Source organism: Bos grunniens, chromosome 21 (genome assembly GCF_055505025.1).
Source record: "Bos grunniens cultivar Pamir isolate PY7600 chromosome 21, Bosgru_T2T1.0, whole genome shotgun sequence".
NCBI classification, from domain to species: domain Eukaryota; kingdom Metazoa; phylum Chordata; class Mammalia; order Artiodactyla; family Bovidae; genus Bos; species Bos grunniens.
In genome coordinates, this window is record NC_141185.1 from 58,475,189 (window position 1) to 58,500,990 (window position 25,802).

At 39.5% G+C, this 25,802-nt stretch overlaps 1 long non-coding RNA gene across 1 annotated transcript in view; it reads left to right on the plus strand.

Moving 5' to 3' along the window:
- The window catches only part of LOC147349781 (uncharacterized), a 33,748-nt gene extending 28,655 nt beyond the window's left edge, over positions 1 to 5,093 (plus strand). Inside the window, exon 2 of the long non-coding RNA XR_015150487.1 lies at positions 4,783 to 5,093. This is a non-coding gene — a long non-coding RNA (uncharacterized LOC147349781). The remainder of the gene's footprint in view (positions 1 to 4,782) is intronic.
- The last annotated feature ends 20,709 nt before the right edge of the window (positions 5,094 to 25,802 follow it).

Below are 25,802 nucleotides of genomic sequence, written 5' to 3' on the forward strand. Positions count from 1 at the left end.
TGATGGACAGGGAGTCCTGGTGTGCTGCGATTCATGGGGTCGCAAAGAGTCAGACATGACTGAGTGATTGAACTGAACTAAACTGAACAGTGTAATAAGAGCAAATTTGTACACATTGCTTAGGACTCAGGATTCTTTAAATCCAGGTACTACATAATTATTCTAATAATCAGGAAAGGGATGCAATTCTCATTTTCATTATTGACTAATGGGTCTGAGACTTGGAGGATTATAATAACCAACTCAAATAATCTGAAATTCTCACTAAGGCCCACGACTCCAGTGTCCTTGCTAAGAACCACTGCTACACTTGGTACTGCCCATATTCACACAGACTTTGAAGGATCTGGCTTTTGTTCTTAATTCTTAATTTAGATGGTAGGAGTAAGAGAGACATTTAGGGGACAGAAAAATTGAGACAAGTGGGCCTGGCAATCCCTTGGTACACAGCCAAAGCCATTCTCCTTCTGCCTGGTGGAGAGAGTAGATTCTAAACGCCCCTTCGCTCACTCTATGGTCTCCATTAGAGATTCCGACAGTTACTAGATAAAGTTAAAGACTCATGTAGTGATCTTCACACTAATTGGACTGTAATGTATAGCCTCGGTCAAGCACATCTTTCCCAGCACTCCTCTCTGCAGACGGCAATCAAGCCACTTACAGAAGATGCATTGGCTGCAGAGACCCAGGGGTAACCTTAAGCTGCACTGGCCTTTTAGCGGAAAACACAATTAATTTTGATACTGAAGGGCAATTAAGACTGGGGTTAAAATAAAAATCTTTTGGAACATGGAACGTCAAAGACTGGATAGGAAATGTTTTTCTCTCGTGTATCTTAGAAGCCCACAAGCATACCAACCTCTGGTAGCTCCAAGTCAGGTTGCCAAATTTCTGTTTCATTTCTGTAAATGTGAACTGCAACGAATAGCTGTGCTAGCCCTGTTGTTATTCTGAAAGGAGATCGCTTCCATCAAGTCTTTTACCAGCAGCAGCTCTGAAAGACACATGTGTGCCTGGACACCTGTTACATTCATACATTTGTAGAAACAACTACACAGAATTTTTTTAAAACACACACACACATCAGTGGATAACACACCATGTGTTACTAGTTGCTCTCGCTCATTTCGGCTCAGAAAAATCTTCCTAGAAAAATATTTTTGTTTAAATAAAAGGACACTCCAAAAGCAGGAGAAACACACTGCTGTTACACAGAGCTTAGGGAAGCAGAGACTCAGTAACTGCAGGATTAATTGGAAGGAAAGTGGAGTAGTAGAGAAAGTCTGGGTGAGGATTTGGGAGATCTGTATTAAAGCTACTTTAGATCACCTATAAGGTTTCTAACTACCAGTTAGTCAGTTAGCCTCTGTGACACCACTGGTCATGGGAGTTTCTTTTTCAGTGAATTTTCTATTCACACTTATTTTCCTATGTTTTTCTAATGGAAATATTTTTTTTCTTATCAACTTGCAGAAGGTTTCAGTGAATGTGCATTCTGGCCCCTGAATTTTGTTGAGTACATACATGGCAAATATCTTGACCCAGACTGGTTGTCTGATTCCATCAGTATATGATTAGAATGTGAGAAAAGGCAGTGGAACTGCGCCTGGGCACCACTCTAAGCCGGATACTGCATGTTTTATCATTCAGAGATTTCACAAGATAGATATGAAGGTGTTTTCTGTAGCATTGCTTGTAACAAGAACTAATTCTTGCCAAAGTCTTATTACTATTTCCCAAGAAGTATTTTAAGTTTTTTATTTGTGTTATGTTAATGCAATCTTCAAATTTACTTTATATGGTAGGCACTATTGTTATAACCCCATAAGTAAATCAAGACACTGAGTTAAATAATCCCTCCCAAATTATAAATAAAAGTAACTCAATAAGGATTAAAGATGAGGATTTTTGGCTTCAGAGCTCACACTCACAACTACTATTCTCAGCTGTCATTTGTATGCATGCATGCGTGCTAAGGCATTTCAGTCATGTGCAACTCTGCGACCCCATGGACTGCAGCCCACCAGGCTCCTCTGTCCATGGATTCTCCAGGCAAGAATACTGGAATGGGTTGCCATGCCCTCCTTCAGGGGATCTTTATGACCCAGGGATTAAACCCATGTCTCTTAAGTTTCCTACATTGACAAGCAGGTTCTTTACCACTAGCAGCACTTGGGAAGCAAGACTGAATAAATAGAGTATATTTGATAATTTAATCAAGCACTATTTTGTTAAACTGTAGATTTACATCCATCAGCATAGATAAATGTCAAGATGATAAAGAAAAGCTAGTTTCAAAAAGAAATACATGAAAGTAATTTACCATTTAAAGAATCCACAAAACAAAATATAGATATTTTTATGCATTCATGTTCAAAAATTTGCAAATATGGTTAGTGTTAATACATGTCAACTTCAAAACAGGAGTAACCTCTTTGGTAAGAAGGAAAGATAATAAACATATTTCTTTCTTTAAAAACAGAAAAATGATGCAAATTTGGCAAAAAGTATTTCATCTGTTAAATCTGGATGTGGGTACAAGGATACTCCATGTATTGTTTTCCCTACTTTTCTGTTTAAAATATTTCAAAAAACAAAATTTAAAAAGAAAAAGAGATAATATGTGACAGCCCTTTGTAAAAACTAGCATACTATACAAATGGGAGTTACTTATGCATTGATCACTAAAAGTGACAGAGAAGGCAATGGCACCCCACTCCAGCACTCTGGCCTGGAAACTCCCATGGATGGAGGAGCCTGGTAGGCTGCAGTCCATGGGGTCGCTAAGAGTCGGACACAACTGAGCGACTTCACTTTCACTTTTCACTTTCATGCATTGGAGAAGGAAATGGCAACCCACTCCAGTGTTCTTGCCTGGAGAATCCCAGGGATGGGGGAGCCTGCTGGGCTGCCATCTATGGGGTCGCACAGAGTCTGACACGATTGAAGCAACTTAGCAGCAGCAGCAGCACTAAAAGTGAAGCAGAGGGCCTTGATGTCCGAATGGCTGAGTAAAGACTTCTGAAAACCCTCTCTGGTATATAAACTCTGCAAATGAATTAAAACCTTGCAAAATCCATGATACGTTTATTCAAGAAAAACAAGCAAATTTTAGTAAAAACAGTGAGCTTTGCAGTCCTTTAACTTGCCATAATCCCATTACTCTGTCCCCAGATCCATGGGAGCTTTGAAAAGCAATAGTCTCACAAGAATAGTAAACGTGAAACTGATTAATCTAGCAGCCACTGGAAGAGCCACAATAGTTTGGAGCTTCCTAAGAAAACCCCAGAGAACTGTCACTATTTGACTTGCTTGCAGCATGTGGAAAAGTCCAGGCTCAGGGCTTTTTATTTGACCCAACTCAGAACTCACTCTTTGTCAACAGCCCAAACCATTACTTAACCCAACTATTTACTAAAAAGAATCAGCAGCAATTGTTTAACATAATGATTGCCTGAGGTAGTAATACCCGTCAGAAGTAAAACTTAGAGCTTTGCTTGCCAAAGGATTAAAGACATGCCCAACAGAGCCTCTCAGCAAGGGCTGGGAGTCTCACTGGTTCAAGGCATTTAAGAAAACCTCTGTCTATTTGTTAGCTTACAAGTAGGATAACTGAGCTGGAGAAGGCAATGGCACCCCACTCCAGTACTCTTGCCTGGAAAATCCCATGGACGGAGGAGCCTGGTGGGCTGCAGTCCATGCGGTCGCTACAAGTCGGACACGACTGAGCGACTTCACTTTCATGCATTGGAGGAGGAAATGGCAACCTACTCCAGAATTCTTGCCTGGAGAATCCCAGGGACGGGGGACCCTGGTGGGCTGCCGTCTATGGGGTCGCACAGAGTCGGACACGACTGAAGCGACTTAGCAGCAGAACAGCAGGATAATTGAGCACACATCAATTGCCACACATGACAAATAATACACACTTTAAAGAAATAGCCCCCAAATGACTGAACAATAATAATTACAAAACAAATAACAATGACAGCAAACCCTAGTAGGAGAGAGAATCGATTTCTGGAGGTGATACTTAACATTATTCTAAATGTCCAGTTAATCAATAAAAACTTACAAGATACCCAATGAAACAGGAACATATAAACCATACACAGGCAATGGGAAACACAAGCAGTCATTAGGAACTGACCCCGAGAAATCTAGTAAGATGTTAAACTTACCCACATTTAAATCAACTATTATAAATATGTGCAAAGAACTGATGGAAAACATATATAAAGGATGAGAAATATGTGTCACCAAATAAAGAACATCAGTAAAGAGACAGGAAGTTCAAAAAAGAATTACGTAGAAATTCTAAAGCTGTGACGCAATACAGCTAGAGGGGTTCCATCAAGGGATGCCACTGACAGAAGAATCAGCTATTATGAATAAAGGTCAATTGAGATTATTCAGTCTGAGAAGGAAAATATTAAGGAATAAAGAAAAATAACAGAGCCTTTTTGGGTTTATGGGACATGATTAAGCACGTCAACATATGGATAATGTGGGCTCCAGGAGGAATAGAGAGAGAGGAAGGTGTAGAAAGACTATCTGAAGATATAAAGGCCCTAACAGTCCCAAATTTGACCAAAAGTAGTGATCTGTAATCCGAGTAGCTCAATAATTTATATGTAGAGTAAACACAAGAAGATCCATGTGAGAGACATCTTAGTCAAATTGTCGAAGGCCAAGATAAAGAGAGAATGCTGAAGTAACAAGAGAAAAACGACTTCTCATCTGCAAGCTATCTTTAATAAGATAACATCTGACTTTCTCTAGGGATCGGGCTGGTCAGAAGGCAGTGGAATGGCATACTTAAAGTGCTGAAATAGAAGACTGTCAACTAAGAATTCTACATCCGGCAAAAGTAACTTTGAAAAATAAAGTAAGTGATTAAGACATTCTCAAGTAAACACACTCAGAGAATACATGTGTAGCATGTCTGCTCCACAAAAAATAACAATAATAATAAAAAGCTTACTTCAGCCTGAAATAAAAGGATATTAAACAGTAACTTAAGTCCACAAGAAGAAAGAAAGAACATTGGTTGAGGTAAATAATAGGTAAAAATAAAAGACATTATCGATGTATTTTCATTTGTAACAGTTTTCTCATCTTTTCTAATTATTAAAAACTGCATAAACCTATCCTTATAAAATTGTGTTGATAGGCTTCTAGCATATTCATTTGTAATTTGTATGTCCATAGCAGTGGAGGTGGAAGGAGTAGGAATAGAGCTTATTAGAGCAAGTGCTTTGTAATTAGAGGTATGTGGAAATGAAACATGTTTCTAAGTAACCCATGGGCAAAGAAGAAACAATGGGATTCATCTTTGTAATTTCCTCTATAATTCAAGGGAAAATTACAAAATACTTTGAACTGAACTAAAATGATAACACAAATCTTATGAGACATAGCTAAAACAGGCATTAGAAGAAAATGTACAGCTGTAAACATTTATATTAAAAAAGAACTTTCACTCTGTATGACAGACTCTCTAGATCCATCCACATCTTTATAAATGACCCGGTTTTGTTCTTTTTTATAACACATCTTCTTTATCCATTCATCTGTTGATGGACATTGAGGTTGCTTCCACGCCCTGGTTATTGTAAACAGTGCTGCAGTGAGCACTGGGGGGCATGCATCTTCTTGAATTACGGTTTTCTCCAGGGAATATGCTTAGTAGTGGGACTGCTGGATCATATGGTAGTTCTATTTTTAGTTTTCTAAGGCCCCTCCATACTGTTCTCCATAGAGTTCCATAAACTTACGTTCCCACCAACAGTGCAGGAGGGTTTCTCCACACCCTCCTCAACATTTATTATTTATAAATTTTTTGATGATGGTCATTCTGACCAGCGTGAAGTGACATTTAATTGTAATTTTGGTTTGCATTTCCTCTAATAATTACTGATGTTGAGCATCTTTTCAGGTACCTCTGAGCCATCTGTATGTCTTTTTTAGAAAAATGCATATGTGTGAAATCTAGACAAATGGTACAGATGAACCCATTTGCAGGGAGGAATAGAGACACATCCATAGAGAACAGTTGTGTGGGCATGGGAAGGGGGTGTAGGTTGGGGGGTTAGGACTGATGCGTGTGTACTACCATGTGTAAAACAGGCAACTAGTGGGAACCTGCTGTGGGTGCAGGGAGCTCGGCTCGGTGTCCTGTGGTGACCTAGATGCGTGGGATGGAGGTGTCGGAGAGAAGACTTAGAGGAAGGAGATATATGTGTACATATAGCTAATTCATTTTTGTTGTGCAGCCTTGTAAAACAACTATATCCCAATTTTTAAAATAAATTAAAAGAAAAAAAAGAACTTTCCTAATAACCAAATTTTCCACTAGAGAAAAACAAAAACAAACAAACAAACAAAAAAAAAACCCACTAGTTAAAGGCAAGAGAATTAAACTGAAAGCAAGTAGAATTAAGGAAATAATGAAGAATAGTGCAGGAATTAAAGAAAAATAAAATAGAAAAGCAATAAAGAAAAGCAACAAAATAAAAGTTGGTTCTTAAAAAGATCAACAGAATTGACAAACCATTACCCAGCCTAAGAAAGAAAGACAATTCAAATTAGGAATGAAAGAAAGATATCACCTCAGATATAAACAGATAATTAAAACACAAGGGAATATTATGAACTATTACATGCCATCAAACTGAAAATCTAGAAGAAATGAACAAATTCCTGGAAAGATACAAACACTAAAGCTGCTTTAAGAAGAAATAGAAGATATAAATAAACTATAAAAAGTAAAGAGAATGAACTAGTAACAAAAATTATTTTCACTATTATTATTATTTTTCAACCCACTATTTTTCACTATTATTTTTCAACCCACCTGCATAAATTTTTTGTGAATTCTACCAAACATTTAATGAAGAATTAACTCCAGTCTTTCACAAATGTTTCCAAGGAAATTAAAATTGAGGAAACAATTCCCAATTCATTCTATAAGGCACCTGTTATTCACAACGTATATTAAGGTATAACACCATAACAAAATGGAATATGCTACAGAAATTCAAGGTTGTTTCAATATACTAAAATTAATTAATACACCCCATTATAGAATAAATGACAAAATTCACATACTCATCTCAAAAATGCAGAAAAATTACAAATATTCAATACAGTTTCGTGATAAATCACATAACAATCCTAAGAGCAGAATAGAATTTGCTTAACTTTATAAAGAGGAACAACAAAAATTCCACAATTAACTTCATGTTTAATGGTAAAAAATCACATGCTTTCCCTTAAGATCAAAACAAAACATGAATTTCACCCTCATAACTTCTATTCAACAGTGTATGGTAGATTCTAGATAGAGAAATTATACAAGAAAGTGAAATAAAACATCCAAATTGGAAAGGAAGATTTAAAACTATCTCTATTTGCAGATGATATGATCTTGTATATAAAATTCTGCCAAATCCACCACAAAACTATTGCAATTGATAAATGAGTTAAACAAGATTGCAGGATATGAGAAATATAAAAAATTCAATTTCAGAAATAATTACATCCACAAGAGCATAAAATAATAAAATCCATAGAAATAAATTTTAAAAAGGAAGTGCAACACTAACACACTGAAAACTGAAAAATATCATTGAAATAAATTGAAGATGATCTAAACAAATGGAAAGACATCCCGTGTTCACTTAATTGTGTTAAAATGTCATTACTCCCCAGATTGTCCTAAAGTATTAATGTGATCCATATTAGCATACCATTTGGCCTCTTTGCAGAAATTGAAAAGTTCCAATATTAACATAGAAACTCAAGGGATTGAGAATAGCCAAAACAATCTTGAAAAATAACAAAGTTGGAGGGTTCACACTTCCTGATTTGAAAACTTGCTGTAAAACTACAGTAATCAAATAATATGCTACAAGCATAGAATACACATGTATTCTATGAATGAATGAATAATTCAATTAATCAAATATATCAAATAATATGCTGCAGGCATAGAATACACATGTATTCTATGAATGAATGAATAATTCAGTTAATCAAATATATCAAATAATATGCTGCAGGCATAGAGTACACATGGATTCTACGATAAATGAAATAGAATTGAGTCCAGGAATAAATACTTACATTTATGGGGAACTGAGTTCCTGAGAAGGGTTCCGTGAAAACTGAATGGGGAAAAACAAGTCTTTTCAGCAAATATTGCTGGGACATGAGGGCGTCTCCATGTGAAAAATGAAGCTGGACCTTTATCACCTACCATGTACAAAAGTGAACTCTAAATGGATGAGAGATCTAAAGTGAAAAATGAAAGTGTTAGTACTCTGTCGTGTCCCACTTTTTGCCACCCTATGGATGGTAGCCCTCCAGGCTCCTTTGCCCTTGGAATTTCCCAGGCAAGAGTACTGGAGTGGTAGCTGTTCCCTTCTCCAGGAGATCTTCCCAACCCAGCGATTGAATCCAGATCTCCTGCATTGCAGGCAGATTCTCTACAGGCTGAGCCACGAGGGAACCCCAAGAGGCCTAAATATAGATGCTAAAACCATAAAACTCTGAGAAGAAAATGTAGGAAGAGATCATCATGACCTTGATTTAGACAACAGTTTCTTAGATATGACAGCAAAATCACAAGAAAAAAAATAGATAAATTGAACTTCATCAAAATTGAAAATATGCTTCAAAGATTGTCATCAACTAAGTGAAGAAAGAATTCATTGATGTCAGAAAATATTTGCAAAGTGGGACTTCCTCAGTGGTCCAGTGGTTAAGAATCCACTTTGCAACGCAGGGGGTGTGGGTTCATCCCTGGTCAGAGAACTAAGACCCCATATGCTGTGGAGCAACTAAGCAACTACTGAGCTCATGCTCCACAACCAGCGAGTCCCTGGGCCACACGAAAGATCCTGCTGGATGGAACAAAGATCCATTTTCCCCCCTAAATTGTTTGCAAACTGTATATCTGATAAGGAAATATTTTCTGAATATTTAAGGAACTATTGCAACTCAACAATGGAAAAAATCCAATGGAAACATGCAAAAATTCTAAAATGACATTTCCCAAAAGAAGATATAAAGATGGCCAGTAAGTAATGAAACTGCTTAATGTCATTAGTTATTAAGGAAATGTAAATCAAAACCATGATAAAATACCATTTCACACACACTTTTATGAGCATAATGAAAACGATGGGCAATAATAAGTTTTGGCAAGGATATGAAGAAACTGAAACATCATCTGCAGCTAGTGGGAAGATAGAATTATGAATCTATGTTGAAAATCAGTTTGCTAGCTCCTCAAAGTATTAAACTTAATAACCATATAACCCAGAAATTTCACCCCAGGTGTATATCCAAGAGACATGAAAACATATGTTCACATAACAAATTATACCAAAATTATATTAATAATTTAATAATGAAATTAAAAATTAATAATAACCCCAAAGTGGAAATAACCCCAATGTCTGTCAACTGATGAAAGGATAAACAGAATGCATCATGTACATACGATGGACTATTCATCACAAAAAGGAATGAAGCTCTGAATATGCAGCTCCAATACTCTGGCCACCTGATACGAAGAGCTGAAAAGCCTTGGATTCTGGGAAAAGACCCTGATGCTTGGAAAGACTGGAGGCAGGAGGGGAAGGAGGTGACAGAGGATGAGATGGTTGGATGGCATCACTGACTCAATGGCCATGAGTTTGAGCAAACTCCAGGAGATGGTGAAGGACAGGGAAGCCTGGTGTGGTATAGTCCGTGGGATTGCAAAGAGCTGGCCATGACTTAGCAACTGGAAAACAACTACAACAGAGGGACAGAGGGAGATGAGGAGTTATTGCTACGGTTATAGTTTCTTTTTGGGGTGATGAAAATATTCTGGAATTAGATAAGACTGATCTGTATGCAACTTTGTGACTATTCTAAAAAAATGCATGAGAGTATGCATTAAATTAGTGAACTGTACAGTGTGGCGGAGAAGGCAATGGCACCCCACTCCAGCACTCTTGCCTGGAAAATCCCATGGACGGAGGAGCCTGGTGGGCTGCAGTCCATGGGGTCGCTAAGAGTCAGACATGACTGAGCGACTTCACTTTCACTTTTCCCTTTCATGCATTGGAGAAGGACATGGTAACCCACTCCAGTGTTCTTGCCTGGAGAATCCCAGGGACGGGGGAGCCTGGTGGGCTGCCGTCTATGGGGTCGCACAGAGTCGGACACGACTGAAGCGACTTAGCAGCAGTAGCATACAGTGTGGAGGTATATCCTAATAAATGTATTATTAAGAAATGTGAAACAGACACCTTTCACATTGGGGTGGGATGACTGTGCTGTCAGTACTGATCAAACTAACTGGACAAGCAACAAAACTTTCAGCAACTTCAGGCCACGAAGTCACAGCCACAACTAGATACCTCATTTTAACCACAGGCTCCTGCCTGTTTGTGATGCTTACAGATGCTTACAATATATGAAGCTGGTGTCGTAAAGAACCATGCTGTTCTTATCTCCCCGGTATGAAAAATTTCCACACCATATTTGACGGGAAACTGCATAACGATGGTGAGCTCGGGAATAGAAGATTACAGTAACTGTTCAAGTGGAATGGATATGATGCATCCCCAAGTGCCAGGCTTCCATGGACCTTTGATAAAATCCCTGTTGTCAAAGTAAGGAGACAGAGATTCAAGGTCTCTCCTCTCACAAGCTAGGAAGTCTGAATCATGGGCTGTGTGTCAACAGAGAGCTGCTGAGATTCATCACTAATGCAGTCCCTTCAAAACTCTTGTACTCATCAACTTGATTACTATCTCACTCCATTGCTTAGAGCTGCTGTCTCCATAGCCAGTAGAACAGACAGATATATAGACCTCTGTCTCCAAGCTTATTATTTTTTTCTGTTCAAACTAGATCCTTATATTAATTATCTATCCTGACTGGCTTATAAGGTAAAAATAAATGTATCTTTATCAAGATAATTGGAAGTCAGGCTAACTAAAAATGTCCTTGCAGTATAACCATTTTTAGGGTATGGAAGAAGTCTTGTAACTTAAATTACTGAAATTACAAGGGACAGGTGGTAAAAGTGCATCACAAATTCAGATGGCTTGTGAAGCTACGCTTTAACATGACACCCAAGTAAAGAAAGTGCATGTATGCTCAGTCACCCAGCTGTGTCTAGCGCCAGGCTCCTCTGTCCATGGGATTTCACAAGCAAGAATACTGGAGTGGGTTGCCATCACCTCTTCCAGGGGATCTTCCCGACCCAGGGATTAACCTGTGTCTCCTGCATTGTAGGCAGATTCTTTACTGCTGAGCCATCAAGGAAGTCTCAAGTAAGGAATAAACATTATAATTATTTATCATGATGGCCTCTCCTTCCTCACTTTTCATCCCCAAAATACAGTGGTTTTTGATAAAGCACATAACAGAGTACATGTAAGCAGAGTATCTTGAACAACTCTGACCAGACCTTTCTGTATTTTTTTTTAATTTTATTTTTTAACTTTACAATATTGTATTGGTTTTGCCATATATCAAAATGAATCTGCCGCAGGTATACATGTGTTCCCCATCCTGAACCTTCCTCCCTCCTCCCTCCCCATATCATCCCTCTGGGTCGTCCCAGTGCACCAGCCCCAAGCATCCAGTATCGTGCATCGAACCTGGACTGGCGACTCGTTTCATATATGATATTATACATATTTCAATGCCATTCTCCCAAATAATCCCACCCTCTCCCTCTCCCACAGAATCCAAAAGACTGTTCTATACATCAGTGTCTCTTTTGCTGTCTCGTATACAGGGTTATTGTTACCATCTTTCTAAATTCCATATATATGCGTTAGTATACTGTATTTATAGTTGATGTACAATATTATGTGTTACAGGTGTACAATATAGTGACTCACAATTTTGAAGGATTATTCTTCATCTACAGTTATTATAAAATATTGGCTATATTCCCTGTGCTATGTAATATCTTACTGTAGCTTGTTTATTGTATCCAGAGTAGTTTGTGCCTCTTAAACCCCTACTCCTGTCCTGCCCCTGCCTACTCCCCTCTCCCCAGGGGTAACTAACAGTTCATTCTCTATATCTGTGAGAATGCTTCCTCTTTGTTATATTCACTAGTTTGTTGTGCTTTCTTTTAGATTGTACATATCAGTGATAAAATACAATATTTCTCTTTTTCTGACTTGCTTCATTTAGCATAATACACTTCAAGTCCGTCCATGTTGCTGTAAATGGCAAAACTTTTGTTCTTTTTTATGGCTGAGTAGTATTTCATTGTATGTATCTTCTTTAGCCATCTGTTGATGAATACTTAGATTACTCCATTATCTTGGCAATTGTAAATAATGCTGATATGAACATTAGGGTGTGTGTATCTTTACAAAGTGTCTACAGTCCATGGGGTTGCAAAGAGTTGGACCCGACTGAGCAATCAAAAATGTCACTTTCATTTTTACTAATTAGTGTTTTCATTTTTTTCAGGTATATGTACACATACATATGTGTATATGTATATATCGATACACCCTGGGGTGGAATTCCTGGGTCATTTCAGTTTTTTGAGAAACCACCATACTATTTTCCATAGGGACCGCAAGACTTCTCTGGTTTTGAAATGAACAAAGACAACATCTATATGACTACCTGTCATCGCGTAAAATCTTAGGCCGTCAGTCAGCATGACTACATTCAGTTTATTCCATTCCAGTCCAAATCAGAGAAACTTGACATTTTGGTTATCCTGCATGTCTTACCTATAGGCAAATGAATAGTTTCAATTAGGTTTTTCAAAATATAGGAAATAGCCCATGGTCTGTGATTGCTGCTTTCCTAGACCTCTAGGGGTCTGAACATTTCAGTTCAGGATTTACTGGTGAGGAGAAAAAACTCAACAGCCTTACATTCGAATTCCAACCACTAGCTTTCTTTATATCCTGATAATAGCATGCACATTTACATGCTCAATCATGTCTGACTCTTGGTGACCTCATGGACTGTAGCCGGCCAGGCTCCTCTGTTTATGGGATTTTCCAGGCAAAAATAGTGGAGTGGGTTGCCATTTCCTCCTCTAGGGGATCTTCCTGATAATAGCATAAAGAATGGGAAAGTCATTTTAAAACCGTGACCAATATCCCTTTGCACAAGGCAATCAGGTGTTGAGCAGGTGCTTGGTCTTATCTGGTGGCTCAGTGGTAAAGAATCTGCCTGCCAATGTAGGAGATGTGGGTTTGATCCCGGGGTCAGGAATATCCCCTGGAGAAGGAAATGGCTACCTGGCCCAGTATTCTTGCCTGGAAATGCCATGGAGAGAGGAGCCTGGTGGGCTGCAGTCCATGGGGTCACAAAAGAGTTGGATACGGTTTACCAACTAAACAACATCAGCAGGGGTATCCATTGCCAAATGGTGTAAAGAAGGTAGAAGTTTTCCCCACAAATTCTTCTTTTAAAGAAATGGAATTAATAGACTCTTGGGTGAATATTTTAGATGAATTTGCTTAAATGATGGCCCCAGAGAGGTATGTTTCAATTCCTGGAACCTGTGAATATGACCTTTTTGGGAAAAATCATCTTTGCTGGTATAATTAAGTTAAAGATCCTGGAGATGAGCTTATCTTGGGTTTATCTGGATGGGCCCTACATTCAGTGACAAGATTCCTTATTAGAGGCACACCCAAAAGAGATACAGAGAGAAAAGGACCCTATGAAGACGGAACCAAAGATTAGATCTTTGTAACTACAAGCCAGGAGATATCTGGTACCCTGAAACTAGAAGAGGGAAGGAAGGAATCTCTTCTAGAACTTTCAGTAGAAGTGTGGTATGGCAGATTTTAGACTTGTGGCCTCTAGAAGTTTGGTAGATAATTTCCTGTTGTCTTTAAGCCAACACTTTTTTTGTGGCAATTTGTTACAAAAGCCACAGAATACTAATACACTTGTTCAACACCTCACAAATAGCTTTTTACACATAGATTTGTTCTCATTCGGTAGCAGTGTCATCAGTACTGGGATGAACATTGCACCATCTGGTGACCCAGGGTGATGTGTTTTCAAAATATTCTGCTAGAGTGTCAGGTCTGTATCCTGGTCTAGACATGTTTCCTTTTCACAAGTCTATGTGGTTTCACTTATCCACTAATGAGTGCTTTTAAAGCAAAAGTAATAACAATAATCATCCTTTACTTAAATGAAAGAACATCACTTTTAATCACAATAATACTTGTGGCAACAACCACCATACCAGCAAATACATAATGACTGTGACAACAAAAATTGTTATATGTTGTTTAATGATTTGAATTCTTCCTGTTAGACCTAGGGCTCTCTGTGCCTCTGTCTACTCATCTATACAATGGGGATATTAACAGAGACATATTGGTGTTTATTGTGTAAACTTCATGCTGGGTTCCTTAGCAGTAGGGGACACTCAAAGCCTTTACTCCTCAATACTGTCATCACAACATGAATTGAATAACAAAAGAAAAGAAAAAATAGAACAAGGTGATCTGAGTTCTTCTGGATTCTCTCTGCTAGTAGAAAATGACAGCCTAGAGGTTAGTTTTAAATAGTGGAAAAGAGATTAATACTACAAATGTTACATACTGCCAAAAGAAATATACTCAACCCCTACTACCATTTCACTGTTCCCAGTAATTACCTCTGTTCCCACTCTTCAGCTTTAAAAAACAAGTTTGCTTGTGTTTACCCTGCTGCTGCTGCTGCTGCTAAGTCGCTTCAATTGTGTCCAACTCTGTGCGACCCCATAGACAGCAGCCCACCAGGCTCCTCTGTCCGTGGGATTCTCCAGGCAAGAACACTGGAGTGGGTTGCCAGTTCCCTACCACATCTATAAACCTCCCATGCCTTTCCTCACTCATTGCAAGAATTTCAAGGCACAGAATATACCACGTCACCATGCCTCTTCACATGGTGATCATGCTACCTGCAATGATCAGCCCTTTTCTTCTTTCTGTGAACCCTATTGTCTTTTTGCCATTTTGCAGTTAGCACTCCAGCCCTGCTGGCTGGGAGGCAGGGCAGCATCTGATCTTTATTTATTTATATTTAAACAGGCTAGATTTTGAGAACATTTTTATATTTGCCAAAGAGTTAAGCAGACAGTACAGACTGTTGCCTTACATCCCACACCCAATTTCCCTTATTATTAACATTTTACATTAACTATTATTCACAGACCTTTTGGAACTAACACCCCCAAAAGATGTCCTTTTAATTATAGGGGACTGGAATGCGAAAGCAGGAAGTCAAGAAACACCTGGAGTAACAGGAAAATTTGGCCTTGAAATACGGAATGAAGCAGGGCAAAGACTAATAGAGGTTTGCTAAGAGAACGCACTGGTCATAGCAAACACCCTCTTCCAACAACTGTAAACACTCTAAACGTGGACATCACCAAAAGGTCAACACCGAAATCAGATTGATTATATTCTTTGCAGCCAAAGATGGAGAAGCTCTATACAGTTAGCAAAAACAAGACCAGGAGCTGACTATGGCTCAGATCATGAACTCCTTATTGCCAAATTCAGACTGAAATTGAAGAAAGTAGAGAAAACCACTAGACCTTTCAGGTATGACCTAAATCAAATCCCTTATGATTATACAGTGGAAGTGAGAAATAGATTTAAGGGACTAGATCTGATAGATAGAGTGCCTGATGAACTATGGATGGAGGTTTGTGACAGTGTAAAGGAGACAGGGATCAAGACCATCCCCATGGAAAAGAAATGCAAAAAAGCAAAATGGCTGTCTGGGGAGGCCTTACAAATAGCTGTGAAAAGAAGAGAAGTGAAAAGCAAGGGGAACAGGAAAGATATAAGCATCTGAATGCAGAGTTCCAAAAAATAGCAAGAAGAGATAAGAAAGCCTTCTTCAGCGATCAATGCAAAGAAATAGAGGAAAACAACAGAATGGGAAAGACTAGAGATCTCTTCAAGAAAATTAGAGATACCAAGGGAACATTACATGCAAAGATGGGCTCAATAAAGGACAGAAATAGTATGGACCTAACAGAAGCAGAAGATATTAAGAAGAGGTGGCAAGAATACACAGAAGAACTGTACAAAAAAGATCTTCACAACCCAGATAATCACGATGGTGTGGTCACTCACCTAGAGCCAGACATCCTGGAACGTGAAGTTAAGTGGGCCTTAGAAAGCATCACTACAAACAAAGCTAGTGGAGGTGACGGAATTCCAGTTAAGCTATTTCAAATCCTAAAAGATGATGCTCTGAAAGTGCTACACTGAATATGCCAGCAAATGTGGAAAACTCAGCAGTGGCCACAGGACTGGAAAAGGTCAGTTTTCATTCCAATCCCAAAGAAAGGCAATGCCAAAGAATGCTCAAACTACCGCACAACTGCACTCATCTCACACGCTAGTAAAGTAATGCTCAAAATTCTCCAAGCCAGGCTTCAGCAATACGTGAACCATGAACTTCCAGATGTTTAAGCTGGTTTTGGAAAAGGCAGAGGAACCAGAGATCAAATTGCCAACATCCGTTGGATCATGGAAAAAGCAAGAGAGTTCCAGAAAAATATCTATTACTGCTTTATTGACTATGCCAAAGCCTTTGACTGTGTGGATCACAATAAACTGTGGAAAATTCTGAAAGAGATGGGAATACTAGACCACCTGACCTGCCTCTTGAGAAACCTATATGCAGGTCAGGACACAACAGTTAGAACTGGACATGGAACAACAGACTGGTTCCAAATAGGAAAAGGAGTACGTCAAGGCTGTATACTGTCACCCTGCTTATTTAACTTATATGCAGAGTACATCATGAGAACCACTGGGCTGAAGGAAGCACAAGCTGGAATCAAGATTGCTGGGAGAAATATCAATAACCTCAGATATGCAGATGACACCACCCTTATGGCAGAAAGTGAAGAGGAACTCAAAAGCCTCTTGATGAAAGTGAAAGTGGAGAGTGAAAAAGTTAGCTTAAAGCTCAACATTCAGAAAACGAAGATCATGGCATCTGGTCCCATCACTTCATGGGGAATAGATGGGGAAACAGTGGAAACAGTGTCAGACTATTTTTTTTTTTTTGGCTCCAAAATCACTGCAGATGGTGATTGCAGCCATGAAATTAAAAGACACTTACTCCTTGGAAGAAAAGTTATGACCAACCTAGATAGCATATTGAAAAGCAGAGGCATTACTTTGCCAACAAAGGTCGGTCTAGTCAAGGCTATGGTTTTTCCACTGGTCATGTATGTTTGTGAGAGTTGGACTGTGAGGAAAGCTGAGTGCCAAAGAATTGATGCTTTTGAACTGTGGTGTTGGAGATGACTCTTGAGAGTCCCTTGGACTGCAAGGAGATCCAACCAGTCCATTCTAAAGGAGATCAGTCCTGGATGTTCTTTGGAAGGAATGATGCTAAAGCTGAAACTCCAGTACTTTGGCCACCTCATGCGAAGAGTTGACTCATTGGAAAAGACTCTGATGCTGGGAGGGATTGGGGGCAGGAGGAGAAGGGGATGACAGAGGATGAGATGGCTGGATGGCATCACCAACTCGATGGACGTGAGTCTGAGTGAACTCTGGGAGTTGATGATGGACAGGGAGGCCTGGCATGCTGTGATTCATGGGGCCACAAAGAGTCACACACGACTGAGCAACTTCACTTTCACTTTTCACTTTCACACATTGGAGAAGGAAATGGCAACCCACTCCAGTGTTCTTGCCTGGAGAATCCCAGGGACGGGGGAGCCTGGTGGGCTGCTGTCTATGGGGTCACACAGAGTCAGACATGACTGAAGCGACTTAGCAGCAGCAGCAGCATATGATAAGTATGAGATACAAAACACATTTAAAAAGCAGACCTTACTCTAAAGCAGATGTTGTCAAAATACAGCCCTCAGGGCCAAATCCTGACCACTACTTGATTATGTAAATGAAGTTTTATAGAAACCCAGCCATATGCACTCATGTATGTATCATCCATGGCTTCACTGACCCTACAGCAGCAGAGGTGAGTGGTTGCCCACAGAGCCTGTATGGCCTGCAAAATGTAAAATCTTTACTCTTGCCCTTTACAGTAAAAGCTTGCTGATCCCTATCCTAAAGCATAACACTTGACGATACACATGAAAACTCATTGCCCTTGTTAGGTAGTTGTAAAAATAAACATTCAACTTTAAATAGGAGAGGTAGCAGACGAGCTTAATATATTTTTGCAAGCGTTTTTTGGTTTACCTGTAAATCTGCAGTGAGAATTGATCCTTGTGGATGGGAATCAATAAACACATATTTATTAAAGATGTTATGGGCCAGCACAGTGTTGAAAGCAAGGGATTTATTGATGAAAAAGACAAACTTCTGCCACTAAAAAGAATACATTTTAATAGCAGAGGGCTGCCCTACCCAATATAGTAACCAGCCACACGTGTTTCATGAGCACTTGAAATCAGTTTAGTTTGAATTGTGAGAAAGAGAGAGTATAAAATATATAAAGATATTGACAAAGACTCATCATGAGAAAAATGCTAAATACCTCATCATCAACATTTTAATGTTAAGTACTTGTTTATTTTGTTTTATCAGATGACCTAGTGATAAAAGAACAAAAAATATTATTAAAATAACTTTCACCTGAATTTTTTTGTTATACTTTTAAACTGCTGCTGCTGCAGCTAAGTCGCTTCAGTCATGTCCGACTCTGTGCAACCCCAGAGATGACAGCCTACCAGGCTCCGCCGTCCCTGGGATTCTCCAGGCAAGAACACTGCAGTGGGTTGCCATTTCCTTCTCCAATGCATGAAAGTGAAAAGTGAAAGTGAAGTCGCTCAGTTGTGTCCGAGTCTTAGCGACCCCATGGACTGCAGCCTACCAGACTCCTCCGTCCATGGGATTTTCCAGGCAAGAGTACTGGAGTGGGGTGCCATTGCTCCCCATCTAGTGGGGATACTAGAAAATCTTAAAGTACATATATTACTTATATTACATTTCTATTGATGCTCATCTAGACTTTAGAAATGTGTTGCCAATACATAGCCACATGTTGCCATTTACATTTCAATTAATTAAAATTAAAAATTCAATTTTTCTGTCACACTAGCCATATTTCATGTACTCAATAGACACATGTGGCTGTTGGCTACCCTATTGGTCAGTTCAGATATAAGGAATTTCCATCACTGCAGAAAGTTCTGTTGTATGGTGCTCTTCTAGAGAAATATTAGAAGGCTTCCTGATTTTTTTTTTTTCTTTTGCTGATGATAAACACTCTGTTAGGAAGGCAAAGCACTACTCATAAAGTTGAAGACAATCAATCAAGGGCATACATGTTTTGGAATGTGAATTGTTTCACACGCAAGTCTTTGCATGGCCACGTTAGTGTGCTTGCTCAAAGGGACCTCAATAGCCAGTATACTAATACTTAAGAAGAAAGAGAAATAACCTCAGGACAAAAACAAAGCAAACAACACCAACAACAAAATAGACAAAATAATGCACTTTTAGCTCTAAGGTCCTAGAGAGAAAAGTGTGATATCTTAAGTATTGAAGAAAAAAAAAAACCACGTTGGAGTATTTTGACTGGAAGAGATGTATGACTGCATTGTGCATTAAATGGATACAACATTTTCCCTGGATATGGAGGGAAATCATTCTAATGGCAGGAAGATGAATTTTCTTTATGACTACTGTGAGTTTCAGTGGCAGATGTAATACCTGCCCATGGCCTTAAAAGCGGTATGTTAGAACTAGAGCATCCACGGGTACGGAAAGAAAGGGAAGACATACTCCAAAAGTGTGAAACAGGCAGCACAGAGGGGAACAATATCTAGACACCAGAGTTGCTCTTTGGGCGACAAGATTATTAGTTTTGGAGCTTCAGAGAATTGCTTTGAATCTTTTTACAATCATTTACCAGCACCCGTGCAACTCTCATTATATTCCAGTCACCTTATATGTATTATCTCATCTAATCCTCCCAAGAGCCCTATGAGACAGGTTCTCTCAGTATTCTTATTTCACAGAAGAAAACAAGGCTTTGTAAGATTAATGTTTACATTCTAATGAGTAACATAGGCAGACTTTGTCAAGACTCAAGATTCCATTCCTCACCAAGACGTTTTACTGTCCTCTGTGTGTGTATGTGTGAGCTTAATTGCTTCAGTTGTATCTGACTCTGTGACCCCATGGATCATATCCCGCCAGGTTCCTCTGTCCATGAGATTCTCCAGGCAAGAATACTGGAGTGGGTTACCATGCCCTCTCCAGGGGATCTTCCCAACCCAGGGATTGAACCCACATCTCTTATGTCTCCTGCATTGGCAGGTGAGTTCTTTATACCACTAGCATCACCTGGGAAGCCCACTATCTTCTGTGTAACCTTGGTCAAGTCAGTTAGTTTCTCTTTAGACTCATTTTCTTTACCCATTAAATAAGAATAATAATATGCACCTTACAGAATTGTTATGTTTTCAACCAGATCAGTGAAGCATCTAATTGATGTAGGCATACAATGTAAATGTTAGTTCACTCCTGCATTCATTAGAAAATGACAAAGTTACTACAATTTTTCACAAAATACAGTATTTAGGAAACAAAGTGATATATTTCTCTTGCTCATGGTAGACCTAAGTAAGTGTTTCAGCTGGTAGATATTCTGCTCTGTGTTCCTCTGGGGACCACTTCCTTAATATCTACAAATTAGTTCCACCCTGTCTGGGTTCGAGCAGGTGAAGATGGAGAAGGGAGAGGGAAGAAGCCACAAACTCGATCATAACGCTTGCATCTGAAGACACACGCATCACTTGTGCTCACACTCCATTGAGGAGACAGCTCAGATGATTAAGCGTCTGCCTGCATTGGAGGAGACCTCGGTTCGACCCCTGTGTCTGGAAGATCCTCTGGAGAAGGAAATGGCAACCCACTCCAGTACTCTTGCTGGAAAATTTCATGGACAGAGGAGCCTGGTAGGCTACAGTCCATGGGGTGGCAAAGAGTCAGACATGACTGAGTGACTTCACTTTCTCTGGCTGAGAAGGTGGCTAGCTGGGAATAAAGTTGCTGTATGGCTAGCTCCAACTCAAGTATTGTGGAAGGAAGAATAGATTGTGGTGATTAAGGGACATGTTAGGGGCTGTGTGTTTGTGCTTCCTCAAAATTCACATGTTGAAGTCATAGCCCAACTATGATGGTATGGCGAGGTGGAGCATCAGGAGGTAATTAGGTCAAGAGTGTGGAGCCCCAGTGGGCTAAATGTCCTTAAAAGAAGGGGAAAAGAGTTAGCCCTTTCTCTTGATGTTCATCCTCTGAAGATACAGGGAGAAGATCGTGATCTGTAAATAACAACTGGGTTCTCACCAGACAATGTATTTGCGAGCCCATTGATCTCAGACTTCCAGCCTCCAGAACTGTGAGAAATAAATGTTTATTTTCAATCCAGCCACTCTATGGTAACTTGCTATAGCCACCCAAAATGATTGGAAACAGGACAACATTTTAAATTGTCAACAAGCCAACTTCTCCTCCATGTCCCTTGATCCTTTCCTTTAGCGTTTCACTTCCCAGTCATGTCAACTCTCTCCTTTGCTGGTTTCTGAACCTGCCCATTTGGGTAGGAGTCCATGCGCGGTTTCCTTGGACATATTCCCTTTCCTCCACACCAGATGGAAAACACACCAGGTGCCCGGGACTTCTGAGACTAGTTGCCCCTCTCCTTGTCTTCATCGACAGTGATCTTTTCTGGATCCGTCAGGGCTTTCCTAAGTTATTTTCATCTTCCTAAATATAGCTAGATATGGAGCCGTGTCAGTTTCACCTCGAACATTTGGTGATCTTAGCTGTCATTTAATTCTTGAGCTGAATTGCATGTATCCGTAAAACTGGAATAAGTAGGTTTAATCTCCTTTTCTTGGGGGCTCTTACTTTAAAAGTTCAAACAAAGTATGAAAAAAGTGTTTTACAACTCACAATACCCAACACACTATTACAATGCTTGTTGGAATTAAAGTAACATACCAGATAAAATCATTATTTGTTCTTTTTTGATTACATATTAGAGTCTAATTTTCCCAATTATAAAATATTCTATATAAGTAACAATTATGTAAATAAATAAATAAAATAGAGCATCTCTGTGTTTAGCTTATTTTTATGGTAGATATAAAAACATATTAGTATATTTCTGGATCAAATGGTACGATTATTTCTGGTTTTCTTAGTCTATTGATAGCTTGCTTTTCAAAGCATTGATACAAATTTATACCAGTTCATGATACTAAACGCATGCTCTAAAGTGACTGTACTTTAAATTGAATGGAAATAATCATTAATTTTTAATTTACTTATTTAGTGTGTAAAAAATGATCCAAATATTATTATATTGTTTTGCATCTCTCTGAGCTTACTTCAGTATATTTCTTTATTTTTCCTTTCCTGTGAATTTATTCATATCTTTTCTTATTTGATTTTTATATATTACTTTTGTTTGTTTCTTGAATGCTTCAAAAATGAGATTTCGTGGATACTTAGAATCTTGACACATGATTTGATTTTTTTCCAAGTAGAGCGAGAAGACAAAACAAGAATCAGAACCCCAGTCAGTCCCTTTGTGTCCGACAGGGTTGGGTTTTCCTCCTGAATGCTCAGGCCTCTATTTCCCTCAGGAGGTCTCTCTACAGGATTGTCACTGCTTTCTCTTCACAGAGTTGTGCAATGTTCCTACAAGTTGTATGGAACCTACTAACCGATGTTAGATTTGCACAGTGGGTAGTTTCTATAAATGTTTCCCTTAGAAAGCCACATCCTGGGGAAATCCCTGGGAGGCATGTGTATAGCACAAGGCTTTCTAGCCACTGGAGATTCCCAGGGTTGAATCCTTGCTCTCAGGAATTGATTCAATTTCTGTTCTGTCAGCGGGTTTAACTTCAGGCTGTAGTGTGCTCCACGATTTCATACACAAAAGGAGTATGGTAAGAATTGGAGGCAGGATCCCAGAGAAAATGTGAGCCTGCACACCACCGTGCAAATGCTACACGTTGCTTGACTCCAAAGTCTGATAAATGGGCTCTTCATACAGACAAAAGGAAGAGGGACCTGGGGCTAATGATTGCACTATTAAAATGAAAATATTATCGATACCAAATATTTAGAATGTTGAAGCAAAATTGAGACAATAAGCTTTTGCCTGTAAAATAGAAAATTATTGATTTGTCTCAATTTCCGTATCATTTTTCAGGTAGCTCAAGTGTTGGTTGAGGTGGAGTATTAGGGATATAATGAGGAGGCCCCTGGCTAAGACCTGCTTAGGGCATGAGGTCACTGAAATTATTGCTATTAACCATTGAAAAAACTAATGTATTGCACCAGGCAGTCTCTCAAAATCCGTCATTCTTTTAGGGCAATTTTGGCCACTGTCTTCTTTTTCTAATATTTGTTTTTGCTAAATAAAAAAATGTGGATAACCATGAGATGCCCCTGCTTAATCTTGCAGGTATGCCAAAGGGGTGCATGAATTGCATTTGATTGAAACCAACAACAACAAGCCCTACCATGGAGGCTTTGATGTGTTGGAAAAACTCTGTTACAATGCTTCTAAGAACCTACTCAAGAGACACATGAAAAGAAGCCTATGTATGAGTTTTTAAATTTTATTTTTGCCTTTTAATTTACAGAATGTCAACAGATTCTGGGAGGAAAACTCCCAGAAATCAGAGTCCTACAAAGAGCTCCATAGGTCCCAAGAGCACCAGTGAGGGTCTTTGAGTTATTGAAGCATTTTAAAGAGACAAACAGAAACCATGCCTTCATTTCTATAAACTTAGAGGAATGTTGAAATGATCTGCTATTGATATGATGATACAGATTCACTATGTCTTAATGGATCCTGATCTTAACTCATCCTGATCTTAAGCTCTAGTGGGCAGCTATATAAGCTTCTGGTTAAGTGAAAAGCAACACAACAAAAACAGCTTTCTAGGTAAAACATTTCAAATGATGGTGCAATTCGGTTCAGTTGCTTATGAGGAGGAAGGGCTGGAAGAAAGACCTATGAAAAGATGATGGTAGAACAACATGATCTGTTCTACAGTTGTCATGCACCATCGTTCCTCAGGGGTCCCAGAGAAAAGAAAGCCTTCTTGGCTGGCGGGATGCTTCAGCAGGGTCGTTTGTCGTGATATGGCTGGATGTAGAGAGCTGAGCGCCAAAGAATTGATGCTTTTGAACTGTGGTGTTGGAGAAGACTCCTGAGAGTCCCTTGGACTGCAAGGAGAGATCCAACCAGTCCATTCTGAAGGAGATCAGCCCTGGGATTTCTTTGGAAGGAATGATGCTAAAGCTGAAATTCCAGTACTTTGGCCACCTCATGTGAAGCGTTGACTCATTGGAAAAGACTCTGATGCTGGGAGGGATTGGGGGCAGGAAGAGAAGGGGACAACAGAGGATGAGGTGGCTGGATGGCATCACTGACTTGATGGACGTGAGTCTGAGTGAACTCCGGGAGTTGGTGATGGACAGGGAGGCCTGGCGTGCTGGGATTCATGGGGTCACAAAGAGTCAGACACGACTGAGCGACTGAACTGAACTGAACTGAGAGACTATTGCACAGAGTGAAGTAAGTCAGAAAGAGAAAAACAAGTATCATATATTACCTCATATATGTGAAATCTACAAAAGTGGCACAGAGGACCCTATATCCAAGACAGGAATAGAAATGCAGATCCGGAGCATGGACATGTGGACACAGGGCAGGGTAGGATGAACTGGGAGACTGAGATTATATACACTATGTATATTACACACACATACACTGCCATGAGTAAAATACATAGCTAGTGGGAACCTGCTGTATGGCACAGGGAGCTCAGCTCAGTGCCCTGTGATGACCTAGAGAGGAGGGATTGAAGGTGACTGGGAGGGAGATTCCAGAGGGAGGGGATATATGTATACATAGAGTTGACTCACTTCTTTGTACAGCAGAAACTAACACAGCATTGTAAAGCAATTATACTCCAATTAAAAAAAAATCATAAAAGGCAATGAAGAGTTAACCTTTGGAGAAGGTGGTAAAGCATGTTCCAGGAAGCAAGGTCATCTCTGTAAGGGCAAGAGGTGTTAAAGACTTTGATGCATATATATGGAATTTAGAAAGATGGTAACAATAACCCGGTATACGAGACAGCAAAAGAGACACTGATGTACAGAACAGTCTTATGGACTCTGTGGGAGAGGGAGAGGGTGGGAAGATTTGGGAGAATGGCAATGAAACATGTAAAATATCATGTAGGAAACGAGTTGCCAGTCCAGGTTTGATGCATGATGCTGGATGCTTGGGGCTGGTGCACTGGGACGGCCCAGAGGGATGGTATGGGGAGGGAGGAGGGAGGAGGGTTCGGGATGGGGAACACATGTATACCTGTGGTGGATTCATTTTGATATTTGGCAAAACTAATACAATTATGTAAAGTTTAAAAATAAAATAAAATTAGAGAAAAAAAAAAAAGACTTTGATGAACTTGGAAAGCTCAGAGCAGAGAGTTTGAGTGAAAGTTTGGTAAGAGATGGGCTTCCCTGATATCCGCTCAGTTGGTAAAGAATTCGTCTGCAATGTGGGAGACCCTGCTTTGGTTCCTGGGTTGGGAAGATCCTCTGGAGAAGGGATAGGCTAACCACTCCAGTATTCTCAGGCTTCCCTGGTGGCTCAGCTGGTAAAGAATCTGCCTGCAATGTGGGAGACCTGGGTTCAATCCCTGGGTTGGGAAGATCCCCAAATTCCCCAAAGAAATTTTAACTTTGAGCTTCCCTCCAAAG